A 27,764-nucleotide genomic window follows, 5' to 3' on the forward strand; every position below is an offset into this window, starting at 1 on the left:
TAGGCAACAAAACAATTAAATTTCCCCCTTTATGGAAATTTGTTTAGTGGTATGCATATGACAAAACACAGGTTGATTAAAATTGCGACAGTGTTCGTGATTAACCAACCAAATATCGTGCGCGAGCTTTAGTTACGAAAATAATTCAATATCAATAACAATCTCGTTTGAATTATGCGTTTTCGGAGGTCCACTGTAAATTATTTATACACTCAGAGAAGGAATATTATTACCTCAAACATGTTTCAAGAGCAAAATGTTATGATGGTGAGGCGATTTTTCGTGAGTAACAATAGGTTTCGTGGGTCACGACAGTCGGATCGTGAGTGTGTGCCTTTAAAAGTTTTCCGTGCGTGAGTACGGATTTGGTTTTCGCGAGTGTGCGTGAGTCCTACCAAAAGCATCTCAACAAAAAATGTGGAAGTTCTTCCAAAGGCACAACTCTAAAAACACTTCCAGAAGATGCACTTCCAATGATGTTCTTTATTTTAACTACCTAGGAAGTTCATTTAATTATTTTTTTTATAATTTGGTGTTTTCATTATTTTAATGAGTAATTTTAACTTTTTTTTGTTTCAAATAGGCTAAAAACAGAGTAAGAATTCATAAAATGGTACAAACCATTTAAATTTTATCCAAAAAAATATGCTAAATCCAATCTGAAAAAATTGTGCATTTTTGAAAATATTTGAGGTCAAACGTTTCTGACAAGCTTTAGAATCCATTAAAAATTATAAGAATTATTTATTCGACAAAATATCACAGAATTTTTTAATTTACATCCAAAATATTGAATTCGGATCACACCTAAAGAAGTGATGCAAATTCAGTGCAACGGCCGTGAAATGGAGAACTTCCGTCCTGACAAGCCCATGTTAAATTCATCGCTTCTGCGTCAATTTTTCACCACTTCCGGATCCAAAAATAACATTTTCATTACTTTTTTGACGACGCTTTTTTAGCTGGGATCGTACGTGAGTAAAATTTTTACGTTATGAGAATGCGTGAGCGTGAATAAAATATTAATCACACACTCAAACGATAGGAAATTGGAAGAACCATTAGTTTCATACTTTTCGTTTATCGAACCAAACGCGTATATGACAAGTATTGACATAGCATTAAAGTGCAAATAAAAAGAAATTAAGTGCACTAAATAAATTTCCATAAAGGGGAAAATATAATTTTTTTGTTATTGCCTAAAATTTATCATTGTTTCATTAAGAAAATTAAGTTTTTCATTTAAAAAATAAAAACGAAAAACAAATAAAAAAATTACAAACATGTATGGAACTAACATGGTAAATGCAACATTTGGTATGACGCAAGCCAATTTCCTATCTTCCTAAAGTTTATTGTCTTTGGTCGTAACGAGGGCTGTGGAGTCGGAGTCTGAAGATTTTGCTGGAGTCGGAGTCATACAAATTTTGCTCGACTCCGACTCCGGCTAAACCAAATTTCTTAAAACACTTCACATTTTTGTAATTAAGCAAGTTTTTTTTTTCTTTATATAAACTTTTGTCAAAATTTTATTTCTATAGAAAATTTAGTCAAAATTTTGTTTCTATAGAATATTTTGCAAAATTTTATTTCTATAGAAAATTTTGCAAAATTTTGTTTGCTACACAATTTTTTTATTTAATTGTATTCCTATTGATAATTTTTTCAAACTTTTACTTCTATAAAAAATTTTCCAAATTTTATTTCTATAAAAATTTTATTCAAAATTTTATTTCTATATATTTGGTCAAAATTTGATTTCTATAGAAAATTTTGCCAAAATTTTATTTCTATAGAAAATTTAGTCAAAATTTATTTCCTGTAGAAAATTTTGCAAAATTTTTATTTCTATATAAAATTTTGCAAAATTTTATTTACTAGACAAACATTTTTCCAAAATTGATACTCACTGCTAAGTCGAAAACTTGTAGAAATGACTCAAATTTTCAAATTTTTCAATGAATGAATCATAAATGCATTTTTGCGAAATTGTCTAAACAATTATAAATATTTCCCAAGTATTGTCCGAGATTTTGTAGAAGTCTGATATGAGATTTTATCAAAATGTAGATCTAAATACAATTATAATCGGCCCTCCCGACTTTAGACTTTCGTTGCATTTTTATTTTTTGTTAAAATTTTTTGTTAAATTTGTTAAAATTGTGTCCCATAACGTTAGATTTAAATTTTAGGTATAGATTTTGTAGAAGTATATACAATTTTGTCTAAATCGATTCAGATTCAAATTCATTTATATAGCTCGCAACAAATTTAAAGGATTTGAGATAGTATCAATAATTTTGGTCCACAAATACATATGCTGTTGTCATCTTCTCATATTATGATGGGTATTTATATCATTATTTTATTTATTAAACATTGCCCTAAATTTGAAATATAGAGTTCAATTGGCATCTAATGTGAAATTAAGACCTTTTTTGCACACATAAATAAATACGATACTTTATATTAGTGGTATTAAAATGAGATTTAGTTATATTACCCACAGTCGGAGTCGAGCTGATGGAAAATGGTGGAGTCGGAGTCGAGCAAAATTGGCTCGACTCCACAGCCCTGGTCGTAACTACACGTAAATTCGTTAATATTGAGTAGTTCAAAATTTTACTCACAGTTAGTTAAATTTAACTATTGATGAACAAAATTAACTCATTGGAAGTAAATTGTAAAGTAAACTTACGGCCATTACCAGCAAACTGGTTAACATTTCGACCCCGGATTTTTATAGATATCGCTAAAATTTTTTTTTGCTCTTAATCATGTTAAAGTCATTTAAGAAGCGTCCATGCAAAATTTGCCTGTGTGAAACTTTGGGCAATTGTGGCTATAAAATGGTTTGTTTTGTAATATAAACGTATTACGTTTTATTGGATTTTTTTTTTTTTACATTTTTTGTTATTATTACAGTAAATATACACTTAAATGTGCGCGTTAGTGACATTTCACTTACGTTCACACGCATTCACGAAGAAATATTTGTACTCACACACACCATGTGGGTAGGAATTTACGTTCACGCAAATTCACGAAATGAAAAGTTATACGCGCGCACGCTCACGCATGAACAAAGTTTATGCCTCACGTTCCTGCATGATTCATCACAATGTTTGTAATTCACAACAAATCTCGTTACTCGCTGCAGTTACTGATCAGTAAGTAACATTCATAACTCAAGACGGAACCATTAGCAAAATTCAAATATGTTTCACAATCAATCAATCAAGGTGATTAAATCGGTGAGCTTGATCGTGAACGTGAATTTGTTCGCGATTGTGATTTCTTTCTGTCTCTGTCTTAACGGGAATGCGCATTTTATCGTGAACGTCAATTTTATTGTGAGCGTAATTTCGGAGAAATTTTACTCACGCAAATCACGAATACAATTTGATTTTTGCTCACGCACGACAAATTTTAGTTTAGTCCCCTTCACGCACATTCGCGAGATTTAGTTTAAATTTCATTCACGGCTTCGCGTGAATCATGCGTGATTCACGAAAATGTTTTGTTTTTTTTTTGTTCTGAACCCATGCCAGTTTAACTGGCGGTCTAAAAAACAAAAGTATAGTAAAGCGCCAATATTCGTGCTAATCCACCAGTATGTTTCCAAGAAGGCTGATATCTATGGCTTCTTCCCTCTTTACGATTCCTTTCAAATTCCTCCTCAGCACTGCAGATATGTTTTCCACATCATTGCCGCATTCCTCGTCACTGGGACTTCCCAATCAAAGTTCAAAATTTGTTTAATATCATTGTTTTTCAAACCTTTTTTCTCTAGGTCCCTTGTTCAAAAATATGTACTTTTACTACCACAATTGACCAAAGCTGCCCGCAGGCAACTTTTCAACTTTAAAAATTTCTCACTTGTTTTTTGCAATTCTACGATTTGACTTCCACAAATATTTTATTTGATATGTAAATACTACAACAGATTTGATAAAAACTTTCAATACTTTTGTTGTAATTTTTGAAAAAATCTCATTTATAAAACCGTTTTCCAAATTCGCAAATATTTTTTTGTTTTTTTTTTTTTAGGTACGTGCGTATTAATGAAAATAAACTTGCTAAATGACAACCAAATTAGCTGTTTTTTAATTCAACTTCAAGAAAACAATTGTAGTTTTCGATACCGTTACAGTTTTTTGAACAAAAACAAAAACAACGCTGGCAGTTAGTCTCAAAATACAAAAAGTTGCCCACTGGCAACTTTAGGGTCGAAAGGGTTAAGAACTCCCAATGAGTTCGTAAATGGACTGAAGCAAATATAATAATAGGGAATACGTATTTTCTAGAACGAAGAAGTTTCTCAGCGTTACTGGACTTTTACTGTGCAATATTACTAAGTCTAGTTGGACACGGAATTTCCATTTTTAATACAAATAAACTAAAGATGAATGTCAATTCTAACTACCGTTAACTGAATCTATTTCCAGACAATAGTTCGTCTCCGAAACATGTGTTCGTGTGCTGTTCTATAGACACCCTTGACTGTATATGCTAATGAATACATACATGCAGACAGGCAAGAAAATAATAAACAAAGTCACATTTGGTTGTTGATGAGTATAAGAGCTAAATGGCTCAGTGGATAGTGTGTTTAGTTAGAAAACTGATGGTACGCGATTCGACCCTTCGTCCTGACAAAAGTTAAACTTTATAAAATGATAAAAATAAAATCTAATTAATGATTCTAAAGGATTTGTATTACAGAAGAGTAAGTGGTTTGTACTAAATATAATATAACATGTAGAAATGGGGATGTAATAACCCAAATCCTCCCCCTTGAGGTCTCCTTGCTCCAAGTCACCAGGTGATCTAGGAAATGCAGAACACTAATTTGTTTCGCTTTTAAAAAAATGTATTGTTTAGTTAAATTTTTACTTCTGACCAGTTAAATTTGAACTTGACAAAAGTCAAAACAAATTACTAACCCATAGGAAAATGATGAACTTATTATGGGTACATGCATCTTTAGCGACATACGAAGTTCAATATTAACACTGATTAGTTAAAAATAACTCGCTAATGGGTTCACTCTTCTCTGAGGCCCAGTCTGTGAGGTGCAGGGCTGTGGAGCCGGAGTCGGAGTCTTGGAGTCGGAGTCTGAAGATTTTGCTGGAGTCGGAGTCGGAGTCGTAAAAATTTTGCTCGACTCCGACTCCGGCTAAACAAAATTTTTTAAAACACTTCTTATTTTTGTAACTAAGCAAGTTTTTACGCAAATTAGTTTCCATTGCGTTATTCATTCGATCAATGTGCAGCATGATGGTAAATGAAAATCAACTTCCAATTACGTCTATCTTTTTATGTTTCCTAGAATGTTAGACTAGCAGATGGGCTGGATCGATCCATTTTAATGCCCATATCAATTTATTTGAAATATTTCGAACAATCGAAATTATTTTTTTTTTAATTTTATTTTAAGGCCATAAACATATGTGGAATATTGACAGAAAATTTTTTCAAAGTTGTTTTTTATAGAAAATTTTGTCAAAATGTTATTTCTATAAAAAGTTTTGTCAAAATTTTATTTCTATAGCAAATTTTGTCAAAATTTTATTTCTATAGAAAATTTATTCAACATTTTATTACTAGAAATATTTTTTTCTATAGAAAATTTAGTCAAAATTTTATTTCTATAGAATATTTTGCAAAATTTTATTTCTATAGAAAATTTTGCAAAATTTTGTTTGTTACACAAAAATTTTTTCACAATTTTATTTCTATTGATAATTTTATTTCTATAAAAATTTAAGTCAAAATTTTATTTCTATAGAAAATTTTCCAAAATTTTATAGTAGTAGATTTTTTTTATTAGAAAATTTGGTCAAAATTTTATTTCTATAGAAAATTTTGTCAAAATTTTATTTCTATAGAAAATTTAGTCAAAATTTTGTTTCTGTAGAATATTTTGCAGAATTTTATTTACTACACAAAAGTTTTTCTAAAATTGTATTTTTATTGATAATTTTTTCAAAATTTTATTTCTAAAAGAACAAATTGTCAAATTTTATTTCTATAGCAAAGTTTCTCAACATTTTTTTCTTACTGATGCTCACTGATACTCACTGCTATAAAAAAATGTATTCAAAATTTTATTACTATAGAAATATTTTTTTTTTTTTCTATATAAAATTTAGTCAAAATTTTATTTCAATAGAAAATTTAGTCAAAATTTTGGTTTCTATAGAAAATTTTGCAAAATTTTATTTCAAAGAAAATTTTGCAAAATTTTATTTGCTACACAATTTTTTTTTTTTAAATTGTATTTCTAGACAAAATTTTTTCCAAAATTGTATGCTCACTGATACTCACTACTAAGTCGAAAACTTGTAGAAATGACTCAAATTTAAAATTTTTTCAATGAATGAATCATAAATGCATTTTTGCGAACTTGTCTAAACAATTATAAATATTTCCCAAATATTGCCCGAGATTTTTTGGAAGTCTGATTTGAGATTTTATCAAAATGTAGATCTAAATACAAAGTTGTGCAGAGTATATTATAATCGGAACGCCCGACTTTAGACTTTCCTTGCATTTTTATTTTTTGTTAAAATTGTGTTTTTTTTTTAAATTTGTGTGTTAGATTTAAGTTTTAAGTACATAGATTTTGTAGAAGTATATAAAATTTTGTCTAAATCGATTCAGATTCAAATTCAGGCATATGGAAATATAAACCTTTATATAGCTCGCAACAAATTTAAAGGATTTGAGATAGTATCAATAATTTTGGTCCACACATACATATACTGTTGGTATCTTCGCATCTGTTATATAATTATTTTATTTATTAAACATTGCCCTAAATTTCAAATATAGAGTTCAATTGGCATCTAGTATGAAATTAAGACCCTTTTTTTGCACACATAAATAAATACGTATCGTATCGATCCACTTATGGTACCCCCACAATAGAACTACAAATTAGTGGTATTAAAATGAGATTTAGTTATATTATCCGGAGTCGACTCCGGAGTCGGAGTCGAGCTGATGAAAAATGCTGGAGTCGGAGTCGGAGTCGGAGTCGAGCAAAATTGACTCGACTCCACAGCCCTGGTGAGGTGTATCGACAAATTCCAGTTCTGGTCAAAATGTATGCAAGGGACCGTTCACTTTCACATGGGGTTGTCCACGTCACAAAGAAAAATCTCTTGGAAAACGTTGAACGATGGATTTTTTTAATAACTGTTTTTTAGTAAAAGTGTAGATCCAATTTGAATATTTGAATCATCGGTACCAGTCCTGTGATAGGGCCGCCAGTGACAATTTGCACCAATTTTCCGTAGGGCTCTTAGATAAACTTTGAAATAAACAAAGTTACTCATACTCAAGTCACTGCCAATAAAGTGATGTAGTAATCTTCATTAGATTCTCATTCGCTATATTCAAATGAGTTGCGTTATATCTATTCTTGACAATTTTCACGAGCGTGATTCGTTTCATGAGTAAAATTTTACTCACTTTCACATCTCGAATTTCATTACTTGTTCACGCAAGTTCTACAAACTGTTACTGAGGCACTATTAGCACTATTTCAAATCGCCATGAGGGTCATTTCACCAAGCCAGCGGTGTTGAATCGTCACAAGTGTTTTCTTTCCACTTTTGTTTATTTGTTTTCATTTCATTATTTTGTCGATCGGACAATGATATTACTCGAAATATTTGTGTATAACATTTATCGATCAATAGAGGTGCGAGTATGTGTGTGCATTTGTATATCGCTACCTTAATTCGTTCATATGCTAAGTCCGTAGTGATAGATATTTCAGTATAGCCATTTCGGGTCAATATATTATTTGGTATTGATAAAATAATGCTGATGGTTGGTTGGTAAGGGAAATTCACTTTTTTCCTAGATGGAAATTTGAATTTTGGCAAGATGTTCATAAATGCTGCATGTAGAGCTATCACATTGTGATAGATCGATGTGCAGCGTGTAATGGAGCCAACTCTAAAAATTTTTCGAACGATTTTTATTCACATTATATAATAACTTGCTAATCACTGTCCTACTGACGATTTTTTGTTGGTACATTTATTTTGCTAATGTCTTCTCCTGTTGCATGTATATCAGCAATTAACTGGACCTTGGGGCCTTTGCCGAAATTTTATTTAATCTTAAGTTTATTCACAAAATCACTAACATGACCGAAAACGACAATAAAGGTAAAGCAATCTGACCATTGATGTTTGTTGAGCTTTTTGTGGATAATGTTGGCCAAAATTCAAGTAAAGACTGTAAGTTTTAATTAATCCGTTCGAATTGATAAACAAATAAAAACAATTTACGGTGGGACCGATTATATTGCGTACCGTGTTGTTTTTCCACCATTCACTCGCATACTGATTTGGTAGATGAGACGCAAACGATTTCCACTATCAAAATCTAACCCAGAAAGTTGGAAAGTGGAATAATTCTAGCCAACTCTTTGGCAATCTAAAATGGGTTCTCATGGTTCTCAATGAAAATAATTCAATCGTATTGACGATTACCAACGACGCCGAGTAGGAGCCGGCGGATATTGATCGACAAGTGAGTGGTGAGTGGGAAGTGATAAAGTTTGTTGGTGAGAGTGGGTGGGGATTTCACGCCTACACCATTTTCATTTGCAAACTCAAAATAATAGACATTCATTTCAGTGAGGATTCTTTTCTTAAATTACACGGGCAATAACTACGCTAGTACTTCCTCTTACTATGCAAAGCAATTCGAAATGTTCCAATACATACTGGACTGAGACGCAATAATGTAAAGAGTGATTTTATAAGAGCTATAGGTAAAATTAAAAAACACACACACTTACAATTAAGAAAAACACATGAAAAATCTTGAATCGATAGTACGGTCAATATAATTTAATGTTTGATGGTTATTTTATACAAACTTTGACCACGACTGTACCTCCATTTTGGTACATTTTGGTTGTCTTTCAATGCGTCAATTGTATGCATAGACATGAGCTTTAACACTAACTCCAGTGTTCTGCGTGCTGTGTGGCATGTGGCACCGTCTCACAGTGCTTCGATCCCATAAAACTAATGGACACAAATAGAAGGAGGCATCGTAGGAAAGCGAAACTTTGAAGGGCCTTGTTGATGGCCAAAAATAAGACAAATGCGAATCAAAAATAGCTGATTCCATAAAAGGGTGAAAGCAAAATGTCCGTCATTTGGGAACTGTTATATTTCACTCTTTGAAATTTTGAGACCTGAGTGGACCAGAGCCCTATTGACAGGCCTCTAAAATTGATCCCTTCTGTTATAAGAAAAGTTTATCAACTTTTCATCCCATCATTGTTACAATTTTAGGGTTTTTTACCAAAGATATACTCCAAAAGTAAAAATATTTTTAAAATATTTCGAATCAAAACTAGTAGAATTTTATTCTTTTATTCCATAATAAACGCTATAATATCAACCCAAAAAAATGTGAGAACAAAATTGAGATATATAATTTTTTGCATCCTTTGCAAATTATACGTTTTGGGTAGAAAAATGCCAAAACATTAAAAATTTGTCAAAACTGTAACGTGCTCAACTTTATTTTTATACCCTTCACCACTACTGTGGTACAGACTATAATAAGTTTGAGCATTTGTATGTAACACCAAGAAGGAAAAATCTGAGACCCATCGTTAGAATTAAATTCTGAGTCGATTTAGAGATGTCCGTCTGTATATGTAATTTTGTGTGCAAAGTACAGCTCGCAGTTTAAGTCCTATCGTCCTCAAATTTGGCACAGAGTTTTACATTGGCTCAAGGACAAGGATTGATTTTGAAAAAAAAAAAATCGGTTCAGATTTAGATATAGCTGCCATATATATTTATCACCGATCTGGTCATAATTGACATATTTATCAACGTATTTTCTCAAAATTTCGGACAGCTAAATATTTTGGGGCTTTTGTAAGATATGTAAACTATCAGCCAAATCGGTTCAGATTTAGATATAGCTCACATATATATCTTTCGCCCGATTTAGACTCATATGGCCTCAAAAGCCAGAGGTTTGCCCTGATTTGCTTCAAATTTTGCACAAGGAGTACGTTTAATAGTATCGTTAAGTGTGCCAAATTTGGTTCAAATCGGTTCAGATTTTGATATAGCTCCCATATATATCTTTCGTTCGATTTGCACTTATATGGTTTCAAAAGGAAGAGTTTTGCCCTGATTTGCTTCAAATTTTGCATAAGGAGTACGTTTAATAGTATCGTTAAGCGTGCCACATTTGGTTGAAATCGGTTCAAATTTAGTTATAGCTCCCATAGCTCCCTTTCGCCCGATTTACACCCATATGACCACGGAGGCCAAAATTATTCTCCCATTTACGTTTTTTGCTGAGAAAGCAGGATCATTATTCTAACTATGCATGTCAAATTTGGTCAAAATCGGTTCATATTTAGATATAGCTCTCATATATATGTACGCCAGAGTAAGGGAGATATGGTAGAATGTTTCATATTTTAGACCCATTTTCAATGGGAGTTTCCTTCAATTGACTCAATAGTTTCCACAGAGAATACATTTAATATGCTATTTAAGTGTGTCATCTTTATCTAATATGGCCAAAATACCCACATTTTATACAAAATTCTGTGATGATTTTCCCATATCGTAGTCATATCCTACACACTGTAATGCCGAACTTTCCACAGAATGGTAGATTTTTTTTAAATAAAGGTCCGACTTGTGCAAATGTCACCCGAATTGGCCAAATAATATATCACAACCTACAATTGACCACATATCTTGGCGATATTTAACCAATATTTACAATTTTTCGCCACTGCTTAGTAGGAAAAATTGTAAATATTACTCAAATTGTCCTATATCTCGAATACATATGTATCGCCCGATAAATAATAAATGCTCTTTTGTACAAATTGCATCAAAATTGCTCTAGCTTTATATTTCCCATATTTTTATACCCTCCACCATAGGATGGGGGGTATATTAACTTTGTCATTCCGTTTGTAAAACATCGAAATATTGCTCTAAGACCCCATAAAGTATATATATTCTGGGTCGTGGTGAAATTCTGAGTCGATCTGAGCATGTCCGTCCGTCCGTCTGTTGAAATCACGCTAACTTCCGAACGAAACAAGCTATCGACTTGAAACTTGAAACAAGTAGTTGTTATTGATGTAGGTCGGATGGTATTGCAAATGGGCCATATCGGTCCATAATTATATATAGCCCCCATATAAACGGACCCCCAAATTTGGCTTGCGAGGCCTCTAAGAGAAGCCAATTTCATCCGATCCGGCTGAAATTTGGTACATGGTGTTAGTATATGGTCTCTAACAACCGTGCAAAAATTGGTTCACATCGGTCCATAATTATATATAGCCCCCATATAAACCGATCCCCCGATTTGGCTTGCGGAGCCTCTAAGAGAAGCCAATTTCATCCGATCCAGCTGAAATTTGGTACATGGTGTTAGTATATGGTCTCTAACAACCATGCAAAAATTGGTCCATATCGGTCCATAACTATATATAGCCCCCTATAAACCGATCACCAGATTTGACCACCGGAGCCTTTTAGAAGACCAAAATTCTTCTGATTCGGTTGAAATTTGATACGTGATGTTAATATATGGCATCAAACACCCATGCAAAAATTGGTTGATATCGGTCCATAATTATATATAGGCCCCATATAAACCGATCACCAGATTTGACCTCCGGAGCACCTTGGAAGAGCAAAATTCTTCCCATTCGGTTGAAATTTGGTACGTGATGTTAGTATAGGGTATCCAACAACCACACAGGAATTGGTTCCTATCAGTCCATAATAATATATAGCTCCCATATAAACCGATCCCCAGATTTGACCTCCTGTGCCTTTTGGAGAAGCAAAATTCATCCGATCTGGTTGAAATTTGGTACGTGGTGGTAGCATATGATATTTAACAACCATGTGAGTTGAAATTTGTAGATGGCAGTCTTTCGTAGAAGTTTCTACGCAATCCATGGTGGAGGGTACATAAGATTCGGCCTGGCCGAACTTACGGCCGTATATACTTGTTTTTACTAACATTGTGTTTCATCCCAGGGTGTTAGCCGATTTAATTTTTAATTCTAGCGATTTTGTAGAAGTACAAAAAATTGTCTCCAAATCGTTTCAGATATAAATATTTGTATATGGGAATATAAACCTTGATAATAACTCCCAACAAATTTTGGTTTACATAATGGTGAAGGGTATAATATAGTCGGCTCTGCCCGACTTTAGACTTTACTTACTTGTTTTTTTTTTTTTTTTTTTTTGATTTAGTCCAAAAAACACTACCAATACCTATACAAAATATTTAACTTGGCTAAAATCGGGCCACTCGTTCTTGTACACCATCCACGTCATTTAACCCTATTTTCGACCAAAAAAAGCTTAAAAATCAAATATTTTTATACCCTGCTCCACACTGTGGAACAGGGTATTATAAGTTGGTGCATATGTTTGTAACACCCAGAAGGAGAAGAGATAGACACATGGTGTCTTTGGCAATAATGCTCAGGGTGGGTCCCTGAGTCGATATAACCATGTCCGTCTGTCCGTCCGTCCGTCCGTCTGTCTGAGAACACATTTTTGTGATCAAAGTCTAGGTCGCAATTTAAGTCCAATCGCCTTCAAATTTGGCACATGTTCCTAATTTGGGTCAGAATATAACCCTATTTATTTTGGAAGAAATCGGTTCAGATTTAAATATAGCTCCCATATATATCTTTCGCCCGATATGCACTAATATGGACCCAACAGCCAGAGTTTTATACCGATTTGCTTGAAATTTTGTACAAACATAACACTTAGTCGTATAGTCAAGTGTGCAAAATTTGATTGAAATCGGTTCAGATTTAGATATAGCTCCCATATATATCTTTCGCCCGATATGGACTTATATGGCCACAGAAGCCAGATTTTTGGCCGAATTTGGTTGAAATTTTGTACTAGGAGTACAATTAGTAGTATAGTCAAGTGAGCAAAATTTTATTGAAATCGGTTCAGATTTAGATATAGCTCCCATATATATCTTTCGCCCGATATGGACTAATATGGTCCTTAAAGCCAGAGTTTTGGCCCAATTTGGTTGAAATTCTGCACAGGGAGTAGATTTAGCATTGTAGCTATGCGTGCCAAATTTGGTTGAAATCGGTTCAGATTTAGATATAGCTTCCATATATATTTTTCGCTCGATATGGACTTATATGGCCCCAGAAGCCAGAGTTTTGGCCCGATTAGCTTGAAATTTTGCACTAGGAGTACAATTAGTAGTGTAGTCAAGTGTGCCAAATTTTATTGAAATCGGTTAAGATTTAGATGTAGCTCCCATATATAGTTTTCGCCCGATTTACACTCATATGACCACAGAGACCAATTTTTTGCTCCGATTTAGTTGAAAATTTGCACAGGGAGTAGAATTAGCATTGTAGCTATGCGTTTGGATGAAATCGGTTCAGATTTAGATATAGCTTCCATATATATGTTTTTCTGATTTCGACAAAAATGGTCAAAATACCAACATTTTCCTTGTAAAATCGCCACTGCTTAGTCGAAAGGTTGTAAAAATGACTTTAATTTTCCTAAACTTCTAATACATATATATATAGTGCGATAAATCATAAATAAACTTTTGCGAAGTTTCCTTAAAATTGCTTAAGATTTAAATGTTTCCCATATTTTTTACTAACATTGTGTTCCACCCTAGTGCATTAGCCGACTTAAATTTTGAGTCTATAGATTTTGTAGAGGTCTGTTAAATTCTCTCCAGTTCCAGTGATATTTAAATGTATGTATTTGGGACAAACCTTTATATATAGCACCCAACACATTTGACGGAAAATTTATATATACAAAATGGTGCAGGGTATAATATAGTCGGCCCCGCCCGACTTTAGACTTTCCTTACTTGTTAAAAATAGTTTTAGTCAATTATAGCAAAATATTATTTTTGTATTCGAAGCTCGATATCATAGCCTATTAAAAACAGAAATTATTGAAAATTTTATCAAACTCGTTTAATAATTGCAGCCGGAATCTTTCCAAGAACAAATACAGGGACCGACGGACGGCCCAAAAGGGCGAGACCTAGTCAACATGTAATTTTGAGTCGATCCGTATATATCTTATGTCAATATCATCAATATTTCTGGTATTTCTGTCAGAATTACTGAAATTAAAAATTTGGATTTTTATTTTAAATGAAACGATAAGTTTCTTTCATTAACACAATGATTAGATATGATTAATTCAACGATTGATGCCATTAATATAACGATTGAATTTTTAAAAATACGACGATCGAGGATCTTCAATACAACGATCAGGCATCAAAAGTACAACGATCACTTGTCATTACTACAACTATCTGGCGTTAATAATAGGAAACCTAATATTTACTATGATTTCTTGGTCCTAAATACAATATAATGCAATTCGTTGAATTAAAGACTTTGTTGTTTGGTTTAATATTATTGTCAGGATTTATTAATAGAAAATCGTACGAAGCGTTTTGCTTAGTGTATATGTAGAAATATTATATTATGTCAAAAAATAAAATAATGGAATTTTTGTTTGGCTTGTGGTCATGGTTTAATGAATAAGCTGGTACTGCGTCCTTTTCATTGCTCTATTTTTTGATACGCCTCCTGTGATCATTTTTAGGGAAAATTATCTATAACAAATATGATGATATAAACATTTAACACAAATATGTTTTACAAGGATTGACAACAACCACACAGAAAAAAAGTGTCTCGTAAGAAGATTTTTACAACAATTTATTACAAGAGTTTTCTAGAATTTTAGTTCATTTTTTGTATTTTCAACGAAAATTAACTACTCGAAAGGAAATTTTACAAATTCTGAGTAGCAATCGTTTAGTTCATGGCCTACAAAATACGATGGAAATTTCCTTAAAAAATTTCTTAACTGGTAGTTAAAAATTCTTTTGTCATGCTATAAAACTACTTGTGAAATGTAAAGTACTTTCTAAATAATAAGTGCAATTTACTATAAGGTTTTTTTGTATGAGAAAATATTTTTTTACGAAAAATGAACTTGAAAGTGGATAGCAATTTCTTACTGACAATTCCTATAGCTAATAATTGTTGGTAAAAAATGAATATGAATGAATGAAATGAATGAAATATTTTTAGTTCACATGTAATTAAATTTATAGACATTTTCGTCAAAAATGGTAGATAACATTTCATGAAAATTTTGCAAATTTTAAGTTAAACCTTTCATCGTTCATAAACTGGTGTGCCTTGACGAATATTATTCTTAGAGTAAATTGTCAGCAGATGCGATGAACTAATGCATAGTACAGAGATCTTTATCGGCATAGTGGAATGTGATTAATGTAAAGATGTCGTTACTTGAGTTTTGTTGTGTATACATGAGCGTGGGGTTGTTTTTATTATAGTGGAGGGTATAATAAAAACATAGGATGGGGGTATATTAACTTTGTCATTCCGTTTGTAACACATCGAAATATTGCTCTAAGACCCCATAAAGTATATATATTCTGGGTCGTGGTGAAATTCTGAGTCGATCTGAGCATGTCCGTCCGTCCGTCCGTCTGTTGAAATCACGCTAACTTCCGAACGAAACAAGCTATCGACTTGAAACTTGGCACAAGTAGTTGTTATTGATGTAGGTCGGATGGTATTGCAAATGGGCCATATCGGTCCACTTTTACGTATAGCCCCCATATAAACGGACACCCAAATTTGGCTTGCGATTGCTCTAAGAGAAGCAAATTTCATCCGATCCGGCTGAAATTTGGTACATGGTGTTAGTATATGGTCTCCAACAACCATGCAAAAATTGGTCCACATCGGTCCACTTTTACGGATAGCCCCCATATAAACCGATCCCCAGATTTGACCTCCGTAGCCTCTTAGAGGAGCAAAATTCATTAGATCCGGTTGAAATTTGGTACGTGGTCTTAGTATATGGTCTCTAACAACCATGCAAGAATTGGTCCATATCGGTCCATAATTATATATAGCCCCCATATAAACCGTTCCCCAGATTTGATCTCCGGAGCCTCTTGGAGGAGCAAAATTCTTCCGATCCGGTTGAAATTTGCAACGTGGTGTTAGTAAATATAAGGCCGCTAATAACCATGCCAAGATTGGTCCATATCGGTCTATAGTTATATATTGCCGATCCCCAATCACACAAAAATTGGTCCATATCGGTTCAAAATCATGGTTGCCACTCGAGCCAAAAATAATCTACCAAAATTTTATTTTTATAGAAAACATTGTCAAAAGGTTATTTCTATAGAAAATTTTGTCAAAATTTTATTTCTATAGAAAATTTTGACAAAATTTTATTTCTATAGCAAATTTTGTCAAAATATTATTTCTATAGAAAATTTTTTCCAAATTTTATTTCTGTAGAAAATTTTGTCAAAATTTTACTTCTATAGAAAATGTTGTCAAAATTTTATTTCTATAGAAACTTTAAACTTAATTATATACGTACACAGAAAAAAAAGTGTCTCGTAAATTTAAAAAGATTTTTACAATAATTTATTACAAGAATTTTCCAGAATTTTAGTTCATTTTTCGTATCTTCAACGCAAATTAACTACTCGGAAGGAAATTTTACAAATTCTAAGTAGCAATCGTTTAGTTCATGGCCTACAAAATACGATGGAAATTTCCTTAAAAAATTTCTTAACTGGTAGTTAAAAATTCGTTTGTCATGCTATAAAACTACTTGTGAAATGTAAAGTATTTTCTAAATAATAAGTGCAATTTACTATAAGATTTTTTTGTATGAGAAAATATTTTTTTACGAAAAATGAACTTGAAAGTGGATAGCAATTTCTTACTGACAATTCCTATAGTTAATAATTGTTGGTAAAAAATTACCCAATGAAATGTTTTTAGTTCACATGTAATTAAATTTATAGACATTTTCGTCAAAAATGGTAGATAACATTTCATGAAAATTTTGCAAATTTTAAGTTAAACGTTTCATCGTTCATAAACTGGTGTGCCTTAACGAATATTATTCTTAGAGTAAATTGTCAGCAGATGCGATGAACTAATGCATAGTACAGAGATCTTTACCGGCATAGTGGAATGTGATTAATGTAAAGATGATGTTACTTGAGTTTTGTTGTGTATACATGAGCGTGGGGTTGTTTTTATTTTTGTTCATTGAGTGGTTTGTGTGTGTGTGTGTTTGTTATTCGCGGATGGTTTATTTGGCTGGATGAGGTGTTGTTTTCAATAAAGGCACATGTGTTTTTGTTGTTGTAGGAATGTTTTGGCTTTGCTTGGTTTTGTTTGGCATGCTTCAGTTGTATAGTTGGCGTTGGCGTGGGCTGTTGCATCTTTTAAGTAGGTATGCATCAAGGGAGTATAAAGGCATAGAATATATTGGATTTTTGAGACATATATTGGTGTTTGTTTATTAAACCTTTTAAATGAAAGTTATTAATATTTTATTGGTAGTTTAGAAAAAAGTTATTAAGAATATTTAGGAAAATATGTTGAAATCGAAAGTGTTTTGAAATTTTTATTATTCTATGTAAAAAATTAATATTCAATTCCAGATGAATTTGGAAAATTTTTATTATATCTCAGCGTATAGTTTATTCATAAATTGGTAAGTATTTTTTTAATATGACTTTCTTTTAAAAATAATATTTTTTATGTATATTATTATTTGTTAATTAATTTTTTTTGAAACCAGTTTAATGTTTTTCTTTTTTTTGTAAAAACAATATTTAATTTCAGAGCAACTCCAGATGGATTCGAAAAAATAAAAAATAGAGAATTGGTAAGTTTTCTTTTAAAAATTGGCTTTATTTCAACTAAAACATTTACGTTTTTGTGACCTTTTTATCATCAAAATTACAGGTTTTTAATGCCTTATTTTAGTATTTCTTTAATCAATTTTTTTGGAAACCAATGTAATATTTTTAATGTAAAAACAAATATTTAATTTCAGAATAACCCCTTAAAAATTTGGACAAATTTTTAGTACTCCTTTGCCTGTAATTTAATAATGAATTGGTAAGGATTCTTTAACTTTCTTTTAGCCCTGGACAGTCATCCTTATTTTTTGTACATTAACGTCAGCCTTCGTCATTTTGACTACGGCTCATTTCAAGACGCTAAAATTTTCATCGTGAGCGAAAAAGTGAACCAAACTTGAGTTTATTTTCTTATTCAATTTGGTTTTAAGTAGTATAAAACAAAAATTCATAAAACGGTCGAATTAGTATAACTTAAATTCACCATTTACCAATAGACTAAAATGCATTTTAAATCGAAAATGAAATTACGTGTCGTCATTTTGACGAATGATGACTGTCTAGGGTTATCAAGAATATTTGGTTTTTAATGCATATTATTATTTTTTCATTAGATTTTTTGAAAACTTATTTAATAATTTTATTTAATATTTTATTTCAGAGTATCCCAAATAAATTTGGACAACTTTTTATATTTCCCCTCAGCGTACAATTTAATAGAGAATTGGTAAGTTTTATATTAAAACTTTGGCTTTCTTTCAACTAGAATATTTATTTTATTATATCCTTCACATCGATAACAACACAGTTTTATGAGTTTATTTAGAATACTTCATTATTTCTCTAATTGTTTCAGGTACAAATTTTATGAGATACGTTTTCCAAAAAAAGTTGAATTCCTTACACCATTTGATAAAATGCCCCAAATATGGTAAGTTATAAGCTAAAATGAAGAATTTAAAATTATATTTCATTACATGGTGTTAATTTTGAATAATTTTAATTATTGTTTCCATTTTTTCCAGCAAGATATGTGAAAAAACTACCTACGATGAATAAAAAAGGATAAGTCAAAATGTCCAAACACCGGGTTCAAATGAACTACTCTCTGTTCCACGTGATCATAATTTTTATTCACAAAATACATTGTATTAAGAACTTTCATCATAAGTTTTCATAATAAAGTACTTTTGCTTAAAGATAGTTTTATTTTAATGTATGAAAATTTTCATAATAGTAAAACGGTTTGTTGTTCCTTTAATTATTTAATTTCTCTGTACTGTGGAATAATTAATTTAAAAATAGTTTAGTCGTCGACATTTTAAAGAGACTGTTAACCAATTTTTATTATCGGGTTTCCCACAAAATAAGCAAGTAAACCAAAATAATACTAACTTTTTAACTTGGTAGGGATATATAAATCTTATGGTGTTGTAAAAATGAACTAAACTACAATGTTATAGATGAACTAAAATTTAAGAAAATTATAAACTAGACAAGTTGAAAAAAATCTTAAGGGCTAAATCATGGTCAATATTACTACAGTTTAGTTCATTTTGCAATGGAAAAAGGTTCACTGTTTTTTCAGTGTATTTAATCGGCCCTTTTGTAGTTTAATATATACCACGTATGGACTATGTGGTATATATTACGTTCTTAGGAAGTTTTATGATACCTTGCCATCGGCTTCAGTAGACGTTTCTACGCAATCCATGGTGGAGGGTACATAAGCTTCGGCCTGGCCGAACTTACGGCCGTATATACTTGTTTTTGTTCATTTAGTGGTTTGTGTGTGTGTTTGTTATTCGTGGATGGTTTATTTGGCTGGATGAGATGTTGTTTTCAATAAAGGCACATGTGTTTTTGTTGTTGTAGGAATGTTTTGGCTTTGCTTGGTTTTGTTTGGCATGCTTCAGTTGTATAGTTGGCGTTGGCGTGGGTTGTTGCATCTTTTAACGAGGTATGCAACAAGGAAATATAAAAGCATGGAATATTTTGTATTTTTGAGACATATATTGGTGTTTGTTTATTAAACCTTTTAAATGAAAGTTATTAATATTTTAACGGTAGTTTAGAAAAAAGTTATTAAGAATATTTAGGAAAATATGTTGAAATTGAAAGTGTATTGAAATTTTTATTATTCAATGTAAGAAATTAATATTCAATTCCAGATGAATTTGGAAAATTTTTGTTATATCTCAGCGTATAGTTTAGTCATAAATTGGTAAGTATTTTTTTAACATGACTTTCTTTTAAATATAATATTTTTTATGTATATTATTATTTGTTAATTAATTTTTTTGGATACCAGTTTAATGTTTTTCTTTGTTGTAAAAGCAATATTTAATTTCAGAGCAACTCCAGATGGATTCGAACAAATTTAAAAAATAGAGAATTGGTAAGCTTTCTTTTAAAAATTGTCTTTCTTTCAACTAGAATATTTACATTTTTATCATCAAAATTACAGGTTTTTAATATCTTATTTTAGTATTTCTTTAATCATTTTTTTTAAAACCCATGTAATATTTTTAATGTAAAAAATAAATATTTAATTTCAGAATAACCCCTTAAAAATTTGGAAAAAATTTTAGTACTCCTTTGCTTGTAATTTAATAGTGAATTGGTAGGGATTCTGTAACTTTCTTTTAATCCTGGACAGTCATCCTTATTTTTTGTACATTAACGTCATCCTTCGTCATTTTGACTACGGCTCATTTCAAGACGCTATAATTTTCATCGTGACCGAAACTTGAATTTATTTTCTTATTCAATTTGGTTTTAATTAATATAAAACAAAAAAATCATAAAACGGTCTAATTAGTATAATTTAAATTTACAATTTTCCAATAGACTAAAATGCATTTTAAATCGAAAATGAAATGTAGTCATTTTGATGAATGATGACTGTCTAGGGTTAACCAGAATATTTGGTTTTTTTATCCATATTATTATTTTTTCCATTAGATTTTTTAGAAGTCTATTTAATTTCAGAGTAACCCAAATAAATTTGGACAACTTTTTATATTTCCCCTCAGCGTACAATTTAATAGAGAATTGGTAAGTTTTATATTAAAACTTTGGCTTTCTTTCATATTTATTATATTATATCCTTCACATCGATAACAACACAGTTTTATGAGTTAATATAGAATACTTCATTATTTCTCTAATTGTTTCAGGTATACATTTTATGAGATACTTTTTCCAAAGAAAAGTGGAATTCCTTACACCATTTGATAAAATGCCCCCAAATATGGTAAGTTACAAGCTAAAATGATGAATTAAAAAACTATATTTCATTACATGGTGTTAATTTTTAACAATTTTCATTATTGCTTCCATTTTTTTTCAGCAAGATATGTGAAAAAATTGCCTACGATGAATAAAAAAAGGATAAGTCAAAATGTCCAAACAGCGAGTTCAAATGAACTACTCTCTGTTCCACGAGGTCATCATTTTTATTCACAAAAAAACATTGTATTAAGAACTTTCATCATAAGTTATTATAATAAAGTACTTTTGCTTAAAGAAAGTGTAATTTTAATGTATGAAAATGTTCATAATAGTGAAACGGTTTGTTGTTCCTTTAATTATTTAATTTCTCTGTACTGTGGAATGATTTATTTAAAAATAGTTTAGTCGTCGACATTTTAAAGAGACTGTTAACCAATTTTTATTATCGGGTTTCCCAAAAAATAAGCAAGTAAACCAAAATAATACAGACTTTTTAACTTGGTAGGGGTTTATAAATCTTATGGCGTTGTAAAAATTAACTAAAATACAATGTTATAGATGAACTAAAATTTAAGAGAATTATAAACTAGACAAGTTGAAAAAAATCTTAAGGGCTAAATCATGGTCAATATTACTACAGTTTAGTTCATTTTGCAATGGAAAAGGGTTCAATGTTTTTTCAGTGCATATAACAATAATTTTTTGTTCATTTCACTAAATCAGCAAAAAAAATTGGAAGTTGTTCCACAAACATCTCGGGATCCCCCATCAATTGTTTTCCACTTCCGATGAAGTTACTTTGGATCAGTCTTCGAACGTGCATGGCGCCGTTTAAAGACTAAACTATACATTTTAACTATACATTTAAACTATACATTTTGAACGCGGGGATTTGCTCATGTCACATCAATGAAGTTCTCTTGCGAAGGTTTTGCAAATTACGAGAATTTTAAATATTTTGTTGAGTTTAAATGCAAACATACACGCAAAGAAAAACAAAACGTTTGGAAAACGTATACCGAAAACTATTTTCTTTTGTTACAGTTTTTTGAATGTCTTCGAAAATTTTAAACTTTTATCACCACAAAAATTCGTTTGTTACAAAATTTTTATTTTTTTAATAAAAAAAAAAATATTTTTGAACCAACAACACAGTCCATTTTGTTTATATCAAGCACTGTTCTTTTCTAACTTTAAATCTTTAATAAGACACATTTTACAGTTCATAGTAAAAACTTAATATAGTAAAAATTTAATATTTATATAATATGTTGAACTTCTTTTCGGAATTTTCCGAACATATCTGGAATATATGCAAGGCGGACGTAGCAAACACTGCTCCACGGTGCCCAACTAAATGTTTCTTTCTTTCAACTAAAGTTTGTTTAATCGGCTCGTGGGCGCCGTAACCTATGCTATATTAATATAACTTATATGGATAATTATCTATTGATGACAATAACAGCTACGTAGCTCAGTGGATAGTGTGCTGGCTTCCAAATTGCATGGTCCGCGGTTCGATTCTCCGTGCAGGCGAAAGGTAAAATTTAAAAATGATAAAATCTAATAATTTCTTCAACATTGTTTGTATTACAGAAAAAGGTGCTGAGAACTAAAAAACCTCGTGGAAGTGAGAAAAATGTGAGGGAAAATGCTATTAACCAGAAAAGATTGTTTTTTGAGTTAGTCTTTATGAAATTGTTTTTACATCCTGGAAAAGAATAAACGTTTATCACAAAAAGTATATAGTTTTCTCCCAAGGAAACTTCCTTACAGCGAAAAGCAAATGAGAAACGAACTTTGTTTGTCTAAAATTTCGTTTGGGAGGAAAGAATTATTTTTTTGCGTGTAGTATGTTATGGCTTGGTGTCACATCACGATCATACCATAAATTGACATTTCTATACTTAGTGTTCAATGGCGTTTGCGGCTGAGTGTGCTAAGGCGTTCTGTTATGGTACCAACCAGGGAGCGGCCCATATTTTCGTTCCGCTCCCGCTTCGGAGAAAAAACATCGCTCCACTCCCAGAAAAAATTCCGCTCATTTTTAGAGAAAATTATTTATTTATATATTTATAATCATTAAACATTACGAGAATAAACAGAAAATATATGTGATAACAATATAGGGTTTCGACCTGTTAGAGAAAATTATAGTACACACAATAAAAAAATATTTTCATGAGGCCAAAGATTTCATCTCCTTAAAATACAAATGCGAATTTTGCTTAGCATAGAAGACGCATTTCTCTGATATAAAGTTTTTCCTTGTTCAAAAGACAATAAATTTTTCAATGAAGACGTTTTGTCCTTATAGTTAAGTGTATAGACTTAACATTGGGTATTCTAACACATAAAAAATTTTCTATTTACTTAGCTCAACTTGATTTTAATACTTGGGAAAAAATATTCAAAATTAGTGAAATCGTCTTTAAATTTGCTGGCATTTTGCATATTGGCTACAAAGCTAAAAAGCCTTTAAAAATAGGATATGTTTTTCAACGCTTTCTATTAAAGACATTTTTTGTACTTGTAGTTGAGGCTGAATTCAGAAGTTTAAGTTTTCGTTAATACGTTTTTAATGGACTTTGATAGCACATGAATAAAAAATCTGAAAAACACAAGTATATACGGCCGTAAGTTCGGCCAGGCCGAATCTTATGTACCCTCCACCATGGATTGCGTAGAAGGTTAGGTTAGGTTAGGTGGCAGCCCTATGTATCAGGCTCACTTAGACTATTCAGACCTCAGAAATGTCAGCAGCATTACTGAGGTGGGATAATCCACCGGTGAAAAACTTTTTAGTGTTCGGTCGAAGCAGGAATCGAACCCACGACCTTGTGTGTGCAAGGCGGGCATGCTAACCATTGCACCACGGTGGCTCCCTGGATTGCATAGAAACTTCTACGAAAGACAGTCATCCCCAAATTTCAACTCACATGGTTGTTAAATATCATATGCTACCACCACGTACCAAATTTCAACCAGATTGGATGAATTTTGCTTCTCCAAAAGGCACCGGAGGTCAAATCTGGGGATCGGTTTATATGGGAGCTATATATTATTATGGACTTATAGGAACCAATTCCTGCATGGTTGTTGGATACCCTATACTAACATCACGTACCAAATTTCAACCGAATGGGAAGAATTTTGCTCTTCCAAGGTGCTCCGGAGGTCAAATCCGGGGATCGGTTTATATGGGGCCTATATATAATTATGGACCGATATCGACCAATTTTTGCATGGGTGTTTGAGGCCATATATTAACAACACGTACCAAATTTCAACTGAATCAGATGAATTTTGTTCTTCTAAGAGGCTCCGGAGGTCAAATCTGGTGATCGGTTTATATGCGGGCTATATATAATTATTGACCGAAATGGACCAATTTTTGCATGGTTGTTAGAGACCATATACCAACACCATGTACCAAATTTCAGCCGGATCGGATGAAATTTGCTTCTCTTAGAGGCTCCGCAAGCCAAATCGGAGGATCGGTTTATATGGGGGCTATATATAATTATGGACCGATATGGCTCATTTGCAATATCATCCGACCTACATCAATAACAACTACTTGTGCCAAGTTTCAAGTCGATAGCTTGTTTCGTTCGGAAGTTAGCGTGATTTCAACAGACGGACGGACGGACATGCTCAGATCGACCCAGAATTTCACCACGACCCAGAATATATGTACTTTATGGGGTCTTAGAGCAATATTTCGATGTGTTACAAACGGAGTGACAAAGTTAATATACCCCCCATCCTATGGTGGAGGGTATAATAATAAATATTTGTTTCCTAGAATCAAGTACGTAAAACTCAAATTTAAAAGAGATATATGTCTTAAATGTGTCCTCACTTCAATACTGCACTTCTTTTGCTCGGAATCAATACCAAAATCATTAGTTTTTTTTCAGTGCACATTGCTTTATATTGCAAATTGCGAAAACAAAAAACATACTACTAAAGCTCTATTACAAAAGAAACCCGGTAAGGAAAGTCTAAAGTCTGGCGGAGCCGATTATATTATAACCTATACCACTTTCTAGATCTACATTTTCGATTACATCTCAAATTCTCAATTTTCAATTCTAATTTTGAAGTAAAAGGTTTACCACAAATATGTAAGATTTGTCCAATTGAATGAAAAAAGTTCAACAAAATAATTCCATATATGAATTAAATTCAATTAAATTTTTTTCATTCTGTAGTATAGTGGTACATATATATATATAGGAAAAAGTTAACTAATATATGCAATGCATTCTACCTAGTTTCTACCAAAATCACATCGTTCAAACAAATAAAAATGTCTTTGGCGCTATACGAAGTTCAACTTTCTTTACAATGAGTTCATTAACTTGAAGAAGGGGTCGCTTTTTTCTGGGTGTAGTTAAACAAAAGAACATCTTTGGGAGGATATTTTTGGAAGTGCTTTTAAAATTGTGCCTTTAGAGGAACTTCCAAGTTTTTTTCTTGGGATGTATGGTTATTAGGGTTTTCTTTTTCCCGGACTCTTTCCATTCCCGGGAAAGCGGGAATTTTGTTAAAATTTCCCGGGTTCCCGGTCAAAGGGAAACTTGCTTCGATGTAGCATATATTTAGACATTTGAATAAATTATAAATCGCCTAAAGCTACGGTTATAAGGCGCTGTCTGGATAACTAACAATGTACACTCAAAAAAAAAGTGAACTCTCTATTTCACTAAAGCCAATTTAACTTTATTTTAGTTCATGGAATTATTATGTTTGGAGAAAGTTTTCTTTACTCTAATAATTTTTCGTGTACGTTAGTTAAATTAACTAAACCCGAGGAAAAAACTATACTCAAATGAACCATAAAGGTTAACTAAATTCGTGTCTTCCACAAAATAGTTCAGAATTTCTTTAAATTTGTAAATTTTACTACAAATGCGTTCATCGTGAACTTCGTATATCACTAAAGACATTCTTGCAATTTTTAACTCCAATTTTTTCCTTCAAACTACAAAATTTTCTTTTACAAGTGAAAAAACTTAATTATGTCTAATAAATTTTCTTGAATTTGTCGAATAGTTACTTATTTTTGAGACATTGGCGTGATGCCAACGTTTGTAATACTGTTTAGTTAAAATTTTCTACAAATATTCAAAATTTTCCAAAATTAACCGAAAGTTTTCTTCCTGGTGGGTTCACTGTTTTTTCAGTGTATAAGAATGTATAAGAAATATTTTGTAATAACAAAATACGAAAAGCTTGTACAATGGTCACAATGGACATTCTCTTCGATATAGTGGGAATTTTTTGTGACATTAAAAATTGTATGGAAATGAAAGAAACTTATTTCGATGTCACCATCGTAAAACAGAGTAACTATATGTGTTCTTCAACCGTCGAACTGAACGGACGTGTTTTTTAATAGCGGAGTATTTCATCGTAATAAGTACTTTTTACGAATTTCACGTGTGGTGGAAATAATAAACCACCATGCAGCGAAATTCAAAGTCATCCACTGGGTTGCTAACTTCAGGGCCCAGTGGACGGGTAACGACTGAAGTTATAAATTTGGGCATCGACCAAGAGTCAGGCCCAATTAGTCGACCTGTAGACGGGTCGACTGGCGGTGACACTTTGGCAAGTCGAACCTTTTCTAAGGTGACGACATCAAAAGGAGGCAATCCCTCTCGAAAGAGATTCAAGGAACGAAGAAATGCTTTGTTTATCCTAAAGAAATTAGGATCAGTCGACCCAAGCACGTTGTCGGCTAAGCAAAGCGATTCCTTAAAATGGGCTCAAGGAATTCTTGAAGCTGGAAAAAGGGAACGATCACCGGATGAGCTGCCATCCTCTAAACGGGATCAAAGATCGTTTGCCTCAGTTGCAAAAGACAGCCTTGTGATGGATATTATTAATAAAGGAGCATTGGACGGTATGATTCCAAGGCAAAAATGGGGGGAAATTGAGAACGCGATGTCTGGTGTCTACTCAGAGGTGCGAAAAAAGTTTCCCGGACCAAGTCCTCGACGGCAAGATGCTGGATGGTATCAAGGACGATATAAGTTAATAGCTTTTGCAGACCAGAGGTCTATGGATTGCTTTAAAGCTGCATTGATGCTAATTGGTGAAGTTTGGGAAGGAGCCGCTTTGGAGTTAGTCGATAAAAAAGACATACCGGCTAAACCTAGAGCACATGCATGGATACCGGCAAACCCTCCTGATCCTGAGTCAATACTAGAGAGACTAAAAGAATGTAACCCAGATCTTCCAACCGCCGATTGGAAGGTTGGTCGTTTGGATGAGGTGGATGGACCAAGACGGCATGCGGTGTTTATATTAAACATAGAGTCGCTGCCACATCTAGCCCATACCCAAGGACGCGTAAGTTATGGCTTTCATGATATCCATATGAAGGTATACAAAAGCGATCAGCCAAAGGATTCCGAAACGGACAAGCCTCCGGTAGAGTCAGCAGTGAAAAAATCTCCTAGCGAAGCCGAAGGAGACATAAAACCTGCAGACTATGGCGAAAATCATATGAGGGAAGTTTCTACAGGCTCAAACCTCACCAAAACTGAACCGCGGGTTGTTGCGAGAGTCACCGAGATCTGTGAAGAGGAAGCCCTTGATGACTCAATTGAAGCGGCTGATGTGACGGTGGTTGAAAATTTGGATGGTTCTACGGTTCCTCCAGATAAATCTTCACCATTGTAAGGCCGCTTGTGCTGCCTTAAAAGTTCTCCTGATGA

General features: G+C 32.3%; 1 protein-coding gene across 1 annotated transcript in view; it reads right to left on the reverse strand.

The window, feature by feature from the left end:
- Pde8 (phosphodiesterase 8) overlaps positions 1-8,341 on the reverse strand; it is a 130,442-nt gene extending 122,101 nt beyond the window's left edge. Inside the window, exon 1 of the mRNA XM_075313856.1 lies at positions 8,202-8,341. The gene's annotated coding sequence lies outside the window, so the exon portion shown is untranslated. The remainder of the gene's footprint in view (positions 1-8,201) is intronic.
- Between the last annotated feature and the right edge of the window lie 19,423 nt (positions 8,342-27,764).

This window comes from Haematobia irritans, chromosome 5, assembly GCF_050003625.1.
Source record: "Haematobia irritans isolate KBUSLIRL chromosome 5, ASM5000362v1, whole genome shotgun sequence".
Taxonomy (NCBI): Eukaryota; Metazoa; Arthropoda; class Insecta; order Diptera; family Muscidae; genus Haematobia; species Haematobia irritans.